Genomic DNA, 11,261 nt, shown 5'->3' on the forward strand with positions numbered 1-11,261 from the left:
TTTGGAATGGCCAAGAAAAACTGCAATACATGCTAAATAATTATGGCCCAGAGTCTGTAAATCAGTTAGAATTGTAGACCAAGAAATGTGGTAAAAGGCAGTTGGACATACTGAGGTCACGGTTAGAGGAGAGAGAGAAGGAGAGACGGAAGGGAAAAGTAGAACCTGTGAATTGGAGTACTTATAATATGTGCAAGGCTGAGGCTGATATCAGGGAAAGGAAATCTCAAATAAAAGATTGATCAAAAACGTATACAAACAATAGCGCATATGCAGACATGCGCGGAAACCAACCTAATGAAGCTGTACAGTGTCTTACATCTGCTCCAGCTCCTGACCCTGATGGCTGCCCTCCGAGGGCAACAGCCCCCCTACTGCGTCCTCGTGGATTTGGAAATTACCTACGGGCTGGTCTAACTCGTCTACGCTGACCAGAGATCCTAAATTAAGCTGACCGCTTTTGCTAGCATTTTTCCTATATCCTTGTAAACTTTTCCTATTCACATATGTTCCCAGATGTCTTTTAAATGCTCTACTTGTACCAACCCCCACCATTTCCTCTGGCAGCTCATTCTATGCAGGCAGCACCTTTGGCATGTAAAGAAGTTGTTCCGTACATCACTTTTGCATCTATCCCCTCTCAAAATAAACTTATTGCCCCTGGTTTTGTTTTTCCCAAATCTAGGGGATAATAAAAAAGAAATTCGATATTCAACCAATTCACTTCCTAATGATTATTTTAACTCCTATCAGGCACCGTTCAGCCTCTGAATCTCCAGGAAAAATGGACCCAGAATATTAAGATTTTCCCTGGCTCTCTTCCCTTTTTTTTGGCCCTCGACGATATACCCCTTCCTGATCAGCATTCGGCGCAAGCTCGGTCTAATGTTGTTGATTGAACACTGCACAACTCCCTTTTCTCTCTGACTTCTCTTCGTGCCAGGTCAGTCAGGAAGGACTATGGGATTTGACCTCACCCTGAAAAGTGGTATGAAACATGCCACCCAGTTCAGATCTACACTGTTGTTAACGAACCGAAGCAGCGCCCTGATGACAACTGCAAGCATTAGAGGAGAAATATCAAAGGGAGGTTTTGAGACAATAATTCGATAGTCATGGTGCTTATTAAGTTGTACCGTTAAATATATTTACGTTGATTCATGGACTCAGTAATAGTGGAAAATCTTCCTTGATTATTAGAATACAAAAGAACAAAATGTGTATTTTTCACTTCATTTAATAACGTGACATTCCTTCTGCATACATAGGGAGCAGACAAGTGTACTGTGATTATTTCAAGTGAAATTAGTGATGATACAGTGAAAAAGGCATTAGGCACCAACTACAATTAATGAACTGAATATAGTATGATCTGCATCAGTTCTTGCATTGAAAATGCAATCTGCTTGAAAAATATGCTGTATATGGTAATTCAAGAATGAAGTAAGGAAATTACGTCGAAAAAAGTTACCTTCAGTTTAGCTTTACTGCGATAATGGAAATAAATAGCTTTTGGACATCCATTTGGATTATTGCACTGGAAACTAATAGTTTTCTATAACCATCAATAATGTGAAAAAAACTTGGTTTGTAAGGTGTTGTGTACTCAGAGTAATTGGAAATGAATTGTGATTATGTATCGATCATTTAAAAGATAATATTGACGGAAATATTTACATTTTACGATCATAATTAATCTAAGCAGGTTAAAACGTGTTTATTCAATGGAATACAGGAGATTCTCTTTCATTGACTAAATATATATGCACAGTTCATAATTGCATGGCGAATACATAAAAACAGCATCCACTGAAATGAGAAAGTAGTTATGTTAGGCATTATAAAAGCTATTATTATAATGGCTATCTGTTCATGATTTTCGAACAGACAGCGTGTTTGTAAAAGATTTTCATTTTGGGACGAGTGTGTGTTTAACTAGAATCTGTACTCTTCACTGTATAAGAGACTTGTTGTGTGTGATGGATTGTCACTAATAATGTAATTTACCTGATAGTTCTTGGTAAGTTTTTCTTTTCTGCACATCTGGCAGCTAGTGTAGAACACACCTGATTTTCTAAGGTGAAGTAGAGTATTATTTCTCATCGAATAATTGACAGATCATAAACTTTCTTTGACTGAGAATGTTTTCTCGCACATACCAACCACCAGAATATCCGATAAGGTTTTGTTTTCATCCGGCGTAACTCCGGTGTTCATCTACAAACCTGACAGTAAATGCTTGTCAGTTTGATGAGAATTCAATCTCTCTTTTCTGATGTCTTGAAGTCAAAATGTGATATGAGACAGCTTAATCAGTTAGCCATAATCGCTTACCTATCTCACTGTATTACATTGCTTCTAACACGATATTATCAGCAATTTATTTTATTAAAGGCACAAGGATTAGGCGCTTTACGTGATCGTTTCTGCGTATATTTAATAAAGCTATGACTTGTGATTGTGAGAGGGTCAGTTTACCGTGTGTAGCAGTCTGTCACTCGTAGGTTGATGTTCTGTGAACACAGATTCCCTTTGTATGCAAATTACACATGAAGTGAATTAAACACCTGTGTCCATTGCAATGTGATTTCTATCAATATACTTTGTGGAACCTTTCTGAAGCCAGAGAGACACAGATGTGCCCAGACATGGTGAGCTCACTTAAGGAAGCACACGCAGACATTGGACTGATTGTAACTGAGGAGCATCAGACACATTCCTGGGAGTGGAGACTGTTTATGAAATGGAACTAAATCGGTTAGATTTAGATAACCTGTCCTGCATATGAATAAGATTTGTTCTCAAGGAACTGCAAATTATTGAAAATCGATTGACTGCATTCATATTGACAGCTGTCTCTGCTGATGGGAATCTAGAACAATGGGTCACAATCTCAGAACTGTACAACAGCCTGAGTGATTCAGATAAGGAGAACTGACTTCACACAAATAACTCTGAATCTGGGATCATTACCGCCTGAAGGACTGAATAACTTACTATGTTCCATAAAAATTCGCAATGTTTGCAAAACTAGGTGGATCAAAAGATGTTGCAGAACATGGATGAGTGCAGAAACATCAAGAATGATAATGATACTAGTGAGATTACAAAAAACTAAATCTCTGAATGCTGGACATTTGAAGCAAAACAGAAAATACAGCGGTGGTCTAGCCAGTCGGGCATTCCCTGTGGCAAAACAAACAGAGTTAGCATTTTGCGTCTGAAATGGCTCTTATTTAGAACATCATATCCGTACCTACATTGACACCAAGAGTTGTTTGTCAACATTTAAGAGAGGAACCAATACATGGGTTGTTTCCAGTGAGAGTATATCAGTATGTAAAGGCACTCCCAATTTATTATTTCATTATTTAAAGGCATTCTCCAGTTTGAGTGTCAGTGCATGAGAGGGTCTCTCAAGGAATTTGTGATCATTAACTGGATGTCTCATTGGGACTATTTATCAGGAGACCACCTAAAGTGTGTCCACATTCACACAGGGTCATGTCCATGTCCACATGGTCAGTATGTAAAAGACAGACAGAGAGAGAGAGAGAGACCCAGTGAGCATTGCATTATTTGAAGCTGTACCCAAGGGCACAGTCAGGTTTAAGAGTCAGTGGGGAGCATATTCATATTTACAAACGATATCACAGAATTTCCAGGGTGACTGTGGGGAATGAGTCAGTATTAACAAGCTGTCCTCGTTATCTATCACAGCATTCACGTGTGTCCACGTGAACTGTGTGCATCATCGGCAGTGTAAACATGAAAGCAGTCCATTTATCGGGTAGTCACCTGGATATATTTCAGTTTCCACGTGGTATACTGGGGTGTTCATATCCCCTTACAGTATATCAAAGGGATTTTGGGAAGTACTGAGCATCGTCAGTGAGTAAACATTATTTAAAATGTCCTCGGGACGTGTGACAGTATTCACGGAGAGTTTGTGAAATTGATTCAGAATTTGCAGTATATCAGGAGGGATAGTGAGAGTATTTTGTTGGAGTCCCAAGTTGAGAATTATTACGTACACTGTGTGTCCAGTGAAACTGCCAGAATTAAGATGGCGTACCTGAACAATGTGTCAGAGTTTTATGGGAATCACTGCAGTGTTTGTTAGCATTTTCATGTACGCAGCAGAATCTACATGCTGTCCGAAGGAGGATGCATAGGTATCTGCAGTGTGTCCCAGAGGGTATGTAGCAGTATCAACAGGTTGTCCCAAATGTGATGAAAAATTGGTCCCATAGAGGATGCAGCCTTTTCAAATGTTTGTACCGAGGAAGACTCTACGGATTTACAGTGGGCCCAGGGTAACACCGAATGCGTTTACAAAGAGTCTACTGGGATTGTCCATAATTACATGGACTTTCACGGGCAATATTTTACAGGAGACTTGCCATAGTGTACCATCATCGACGCAATATCTTGTTGATGTTTACATGAGACTGGATGAAGTGTGTCAGATTGTAACAGAAATCCGCACAGAGACCAGAATGTTGACATGGGCCAGGAGGTGGTAGTTTCAGGATGATCACTCTGAATTAATTTAGTATCCAAGCGATTTGTTGGGGAGTTCGTTCTGACAGATGGCCGCAGGAAGAGTTGCAGTACGTCCTGAGCATCCCCAGTGTGAGATACATTTGTGGGTATCCTCAGCGAGAGGGTCAGTATTCACAGGAGTTCATTGTGAATCTATCAGCATTTGTCGGGGGGTGATGAGCTACAGTGTCATTGAGCACAGTTAATCCCAAGAAGTGTATCAATATTTGCAAATAATCGCAGGCACCTTTTTTTCAGTATTTAGTGCATTCATGGAATGTTTGTATGTGTCCTCGGGGAATGTGTAAACATTTGTGATGGTTGCATGCAGTCGGAAAACGCTTGGCAGCTCAATTATGATACAGACAAATGTGTTTTTTTTTTCTTTCTTGTTTTGGTCAGCAAAACAAGAAGGCAGTTTCTTGGCTCTCTGATCTTAGTACGGGAAAAGGGGAGGTTTCAGTCAGAAAGATATTTCATTGTGCATAATTCACTGAAATTCGCAGGCAGGTGTAGCAGGGGCTGAGAAGGAAAATGTAATATTGGCCCTCATTCATTGAGTATTCAGGTACAGGAGCAATCATGGTCTTTCTGCAATTATACATGGACTCGCTGAGGCCATCACTGGATAATTATATGCAGTGTTGGTTTCATTCACCTTCGGAAGGATGTTCTTGTTGCAGAGGTAGTGTAACAAATGTTTACCAGCCTGATTCCTGGAATGGCAGAAATGAGGTATGAAGAGAGATTAGATTAGTTAGGATATTCAGTGGAGTTGAGAAGAATGAAGGGGAATCATAGAGCCAACAAAATTTTGACAGGGTTTTGACATGGTAAACACACGAAAGATGTTCCTGACGACCCGGCAGTTCAGAAGCAGTGGTCACTGTCTAAGGATACAAGGGTCATTCAGAACTGAGATTAGGAGAGACGTCCTCATCTGCAGAGTGTTGTGTCTGGGGAATTCACTGCCAAAAGAAATAGTTGAAGCCAATACATTTAATGTTCCACGGAAGGAGATGGATGCTTCTTGGAGTTAGACGGATCAAACTGCATCGGAAGTAAACTGGAACAGGAGATGAGCTGGATAATTAATGAGTATTCAGTTGAATGGCAGCAGTTTTGAGGGACTGAATGACCTTCTCCTGTTGCTGTGTATTCTGTTTCATTATTCTTCTTGAAATGTTACATGTAATAGAACAGAGTTTTTCTGCATTTCTCATCATTTTGATTCGAAATAATCCATCCCTTCTGAAACTGTTACCCAATGTTCTGGGGATTAAATAACCAGAGTAAATGGGGTGCACCTGCGTCGCGAGAAACATAGTGAGTGTTTCAGTATTTGATATATATTCAGCGCGACAGCCTGGAATTGGGTGTGACTTTTTAATCAACATTCATCCTGTGATGTATTTTAATCAGAACCTTTTTCACTCTTTTTAACCTCAAACATTATTATCCTGTGGGGTTGATCGCATCACTGTGGGCTAGATTCAATATAGGCCAGAGCAGATGAAGAAGTAAAATTGCACTCCTTTAAAGGGCATGAATGAACCTGTTCGTTGACAATTATAACTGACAGTTTTATAGTCGTCAGGACTAAGTTTTTTTTCATGGCATTGACACAATTACATTCTTGTTCCCCCAGACAAGCTGCGAAGATTCAAACCTCTGTCACCAGAAAATTGAGCTGGTGCCTTTGGAATTCCAGACCAGTCTGTCCACAAATGCTGCCAGACTAACTGAGCTTCACCAGCACATTGCTTTTCAGTCAGATCTCCGTTATCGTCAGTACTTTGTTTTGCCTTTATTAATGCTGCTATCGTTAAATGTCTTATTCTACTTGGACGATTTGAGCTTTTTTGTTGTTTCCCATCATGACTGGAGGGAAAATATTTAAATAACATCGGCGTGATTTCCATGTTCTCTGATGTCCGCTGTGTTTGGGGTGGCGGTGAATTGCAAGCGCATGCTATGCACTAACTGGGAAACTGCCAATCCATAAGGGTTTCTGGGGGGAATGGGATGTTACACTCCCAGTTAGAGTGTGAATATAGCTGTATGGTGACTGCAGAGACCCAACCCTGGGTTCATGGTAAAGACCAACATTGTCTTCAATCTCCAACTGAAGGTCTGCCGGTGAGGAGAGAGTTCAGTTCACTCTCAGACGCTCAACCGGCTGAGCATTCGCATTCAATCAGAGCTACTTATAATCATTCAACCGCTGGCTTCTTATTTTATTGCAATACGCTGCAATTCTCCATTGAAACAGCCAAGGGCCGTAAATCAGGGCGTGGTTTTTAGGTGTCGGGGGTGGATTTGGACTGAGGTGGGCAGGGGTAAAGAGTGAATTGAGGAGGCAGGATCGTGGGTGTAGATTGACGAGACAGGATTATGGTATGTATTCATGGGGCAAGGGGATGATAAAAAAGTTTGGTCGGGGATGAGAGCAGGTTGAGGAGTCAGGAGAAATTGTGTATTTAGAGGGCGCGTAGGATGTGGGCGGCAAGTGTGCGGGTTGAGGGGGCGATGAGGGAGCTGATTAAAGGGACTTGGAAGAGGAAGATTGAGAAGGCGGTAGGACAGTGCTCAATGATGGGATGGAGGAATTGATTTGGGTTAAGTGGCTTATGGATGGAGGGTGCGGGTTGAGGGGTCTTGGGAAGGGAGCAGATTGAGGGTATTGGGGACGGGTGCAGATTAAGAGGCGGAGAGGGTGCGGTGGCATGATGGCAAAGTGGTTAGCACTGCCGATTCATAGCGCCAGAGACCCGAGTTCAATTCTTCGCCTCAGGCAACTGTTTGTGTAGACAATAGGTACCGTAGTAGGCCATTCTGCCCTTCGAGCCAGCACCACCATTCAGTATGATCATGGCTGATCATCCTCAATCAGCATCTTGTTCCTGCCTTATCCCCATAACCTTTGATTCCACTATCCTTAAGAGCTCTATCCAACTCTTTCTTGAAACTGTCCAGAGATTGGCTTCCACAACTTTCTAACACAGAGCATTCCATACACCCACCACTCTCTGGCTGAAGACGTTTCTCCTCGACAATGTTCTAAGTGGCCTACCCCTTATTTTTAAACTGTGTCCTGTGATTCGGGACTCACCCATCAACGGAAACATGCGTCCTGCCTCCAGTGTGTCCAATCCTTGATTAACGTTATACGTCTCAACAAGATCCCCTCTCAGCCTTCTAAACTCAAGGGCATACAAGCCCAGTCGCTCCAATCTTTCAGCGTATGATAGTCCCGCCATTCTGGGAATTGACCTCCTGAACCTACGCTGCACTTCCTCAAAAGCCAGAATGTCCTTCCTCAATTTCGGAGACTTAACCTGCGCACAATATTCCAGGCACTGTCTCACCAGGGCCCTGTTCAGCTGCAGAAGGACCTTTTTGCTTCTATACACAATTCCTCTTGTTAGGAAGGTCAGAATGCTGTTAGATTTATTTACTGCCTGCTGTACCTACATGCTTGCTTTTATTGACTGATATACATGAACAACGAAATCTCGTTGTACTGCCCTTTTACCTAACTTGACTCTATTCAGGTAATAATCTGCCTTCATGTTCTTACCACCAAAGTGGATAACCACACATTTATCCACATTAAACTGCATCTACCATGCATCCGCCCACTCACCAGCCTGTCCAGGTCACCCTGTATTTTCCTAACATCCTCCTCACATTTCACCGTGCCAATCAGCTTTGTGTCATCAGCAAATTTGCTAACATTGCTGTTTAATACATTCATCTATATCATGAATGAACATTGTAAAAAGCTGCAGTCCCAGCACCGATCCCTGTGGCAGATCAGTGGTCAACACTTCCATTCCAAAAGGGAGCCGTGTTTCACTACTCTTTGTTTCCTGTCAGCCAAACAATTTTCAATCCATGTCATTATTTTGCCCCTAATACCATGTGCCCTAATTTTGCTACTAACCTCCTGAGTGGGACTTTATCAAAGGCTTTCTGAAAGTCCAGGTTTACTACATCCACTGGATCTCCCTTGTCCACCTTCAGAGTTACATGCACAAAAAGTCCAGAAGATTAGTCAAGCATGATTTCCCCTTCATGACTCTATGCTGATTCTGACCTATCCATTTACTGCTATCCAGATGTTCGCAATATCACTCTTTATAATTGATTCCAGCATTTTCCTCACCACTGAGGTCAGACTAACTGGTCGAGAATTCTCTGTTTTATCTCTCCCTCCTTGCGTAAAAAAGTTGGACAACATTGGCCACCCTCCTGAAATTATTGAACATTGGAAAATGTCCACCAATGCATCCACGAATTCTAGAGCCACCTCCTTCAGTACTCTGGGAAGCAGACCATCAGGTCCCCGGGGACTTATCAGCCTTCAGACCTAACAGTCTCTCCAAAACCATTTCCTGCTTAATATTAATTTCCTTCAGTTCAGATCCTTCAGCCACTATTACATCTGGGAGGTGTCACGTGTCTTCCCTATTTAAGACAGATCTAAAGTACCAATTCAACTCTTCTGCCATTTCTTTGTTCCCCGTAATAAATTCACCCGTGTCAGACTTCCAGGACCCAATTTTAGTATTAAACATTTTTCTTTCTTTTCGCATACCTAAAAAAAAAATCCTTTACTATACTCCTTTATATTTTTGGCCAGTTTACCTTCGTACCTTATTTTTTCTTTGCGTATTTCCTTTTTAGTTATCGCCTGTTCTTCTTTAAAAGCGTCCCAGTCGTCCGACTTCCCACTCATCTTTGCTATTTTATACATTTTCCCTTTTGTCTTTATATGGTCCTTAACCTCCCTCGTCAGCCACGGCCACCCTGCCTCCCCTTTGGATCTTTCTTCCTTTTTGGAATGAACTGATCCTGCATCTTCTGCATTATACATAGAAATACCTGCCATTGTTGTGCCACTGCCATCCCTGCTTGGGTATTTCACCATTGACCTGTGGCAGCTCATCCCTCATAGCTCCATAATTCCCTTTATTCAAACTGAAATATTCTCACTTCCGATTCTACCCTCTCTCTTTCAAACTGCAGATTGAAGCTTATTGTATTGTGGTCACTACCTTCGAATGGCTCCTTTACTTCGAGTCCCTTACCAAATCCGGTTCGTTTCACAACGCCAGATCCAGAATTGTCTTTCTCCCTGGTAGGCTTCAGCACAAGGTGTTCTAAGAATCCATCTCGGAGGCACTCCACAAACTCCTTTTCTTGGGGTCCAGCATCATCCTGATACTCCCAGTCTACCTGCATATTGAAGTCCCCCATGACAACTGCAGTAATAGCTTTGCGACAGGCCAATTTCAGCTCCTTATTCAACTTACATACTAGATTCAGGCTACTGTTTGGGGGCCTGTAGGTAACTCCCATTTGCGTCTTTCTACCCTTAGAATTTCTCAGCTCTATCCATGCCATCATTCTCCCCATGTCTGTGTGGGGTTCCTCCTGGTGCTCCGGTTTCCTCCCACTGTCCAAAAACTGTGCAGGTTAGGTGTATTGGCCATGCTAAATTGTCTGTCGCGGTAGGTGATGGGGAAAATGTCGGGGAACCGGTTCAGGTGGGTTACTCGTCGGAGGGTCGGTGTGGACTTGTTGGGCCGAAAGGCCTGTTTCCACACTGTAAATAATCTAATCTAAGGGTTTGTGGAATGGTTTGAGTTGAGGAGCTTGGTGAAATGAGAGTGTGGATTTTAGCAATGCAGGGAGATAGCAGAATGAGCGGGAAGGGGTAGGGAGCGAATTGAGGGATTGGGGAATGGATGCAGGTTGAGAGGCGTGTGTAGGGTGCGGATTGAAGGGCGGCAGAATGGTGTTGCTTTGACTGGTTTGGTGAAGGGCCGATGCTGATTGAGAGTACACAGGGAGGGAGATGTTTCCGGAGCAGAGTTAGGGAGCAGATGGAGGGGGCGAGAGGAGGATGCGGATTGAAGGAGTCGGAGAATGGTGTTGGGTTCAGAGGCTTGGGAAGGGGAGGGTGTGATTAGCGGGTTACGAGGAGAGTCTGCCTTGAGTGCATTGAAGGAGTGGGGCGCCGTGTTTAGTATTACTCGCTATGAATGGTCAGTTTTGTGCAGGCAGCTGTGTTAAATATTGCAGTCATTGAATGGAAATGGCTGTGCAGGGAATAATTATGTTTAAAATTATGGTCTCTGAATGATACGTTATAAGTGGGACAGGTGTCTTCCGAACATAAGAGCATAGGATCTTGGAGCAGGAGGACCCTGCTCCGCCATTCAGTAAGATCTTTTTGTGTTCTGGATCAGTGGTGCTGGAAGAGCACAGCCATTCAGACAGCATTCAACGAGCAGCGAAATCGACGTTTCGGGCAAAAGCCCTTCATCAGGAATAAAGGCAGAGAGCCTGAAGCGTGGAGAGATAAGCTAGGAGAGGGTGGGCGTGGGGAGAGAGTAGCACAAAGTACAATGGGTGAGTGGGGGAGGAGATGAAGGTGATAGGTCAGGGAGGAGAGGGAGGAGTGGATAGGTGGAAAATGAGCTAGGCAGGTCGGACAAGTCCGGACAAGTCAAGGGGACAGTGCGGAGCTGGAAGTTTGAAAAGAGGATGAGGTGGGGGAAGGGGAAATGAGGAAGCTGTTGAAGTCCACATTGATGCCCTGGGGTTGAAGTGTTCCGAGGCGGAAGATGAGGCGTTCTTCCTCCAGGCGTTTGGTGGTGAGGGAGCGGCGGTGAAGGAGACCCAGGAGAGTGGGAGGAGGAGTTGAA

This window comes from Chiloscyllium plagiosum, unplaced genomic scaffold (genome assembly GCF_037043375.1).
Source record: "Chiloscyllium plagiosum isolate Xiang-an unplaced genomic scaffold, Cpla_swu_hap1 HiC_scaffold_52, whole genome shotgun sequence".
In the NCBI taxonomy this organism is placed as follows: Eukaryota; Metazoa; Chordata; class Chondrichthyes; order Orectolobiformes; family Hemiscylliidae; genus Chiloscyllium; species Chiloscyllium plagiosum.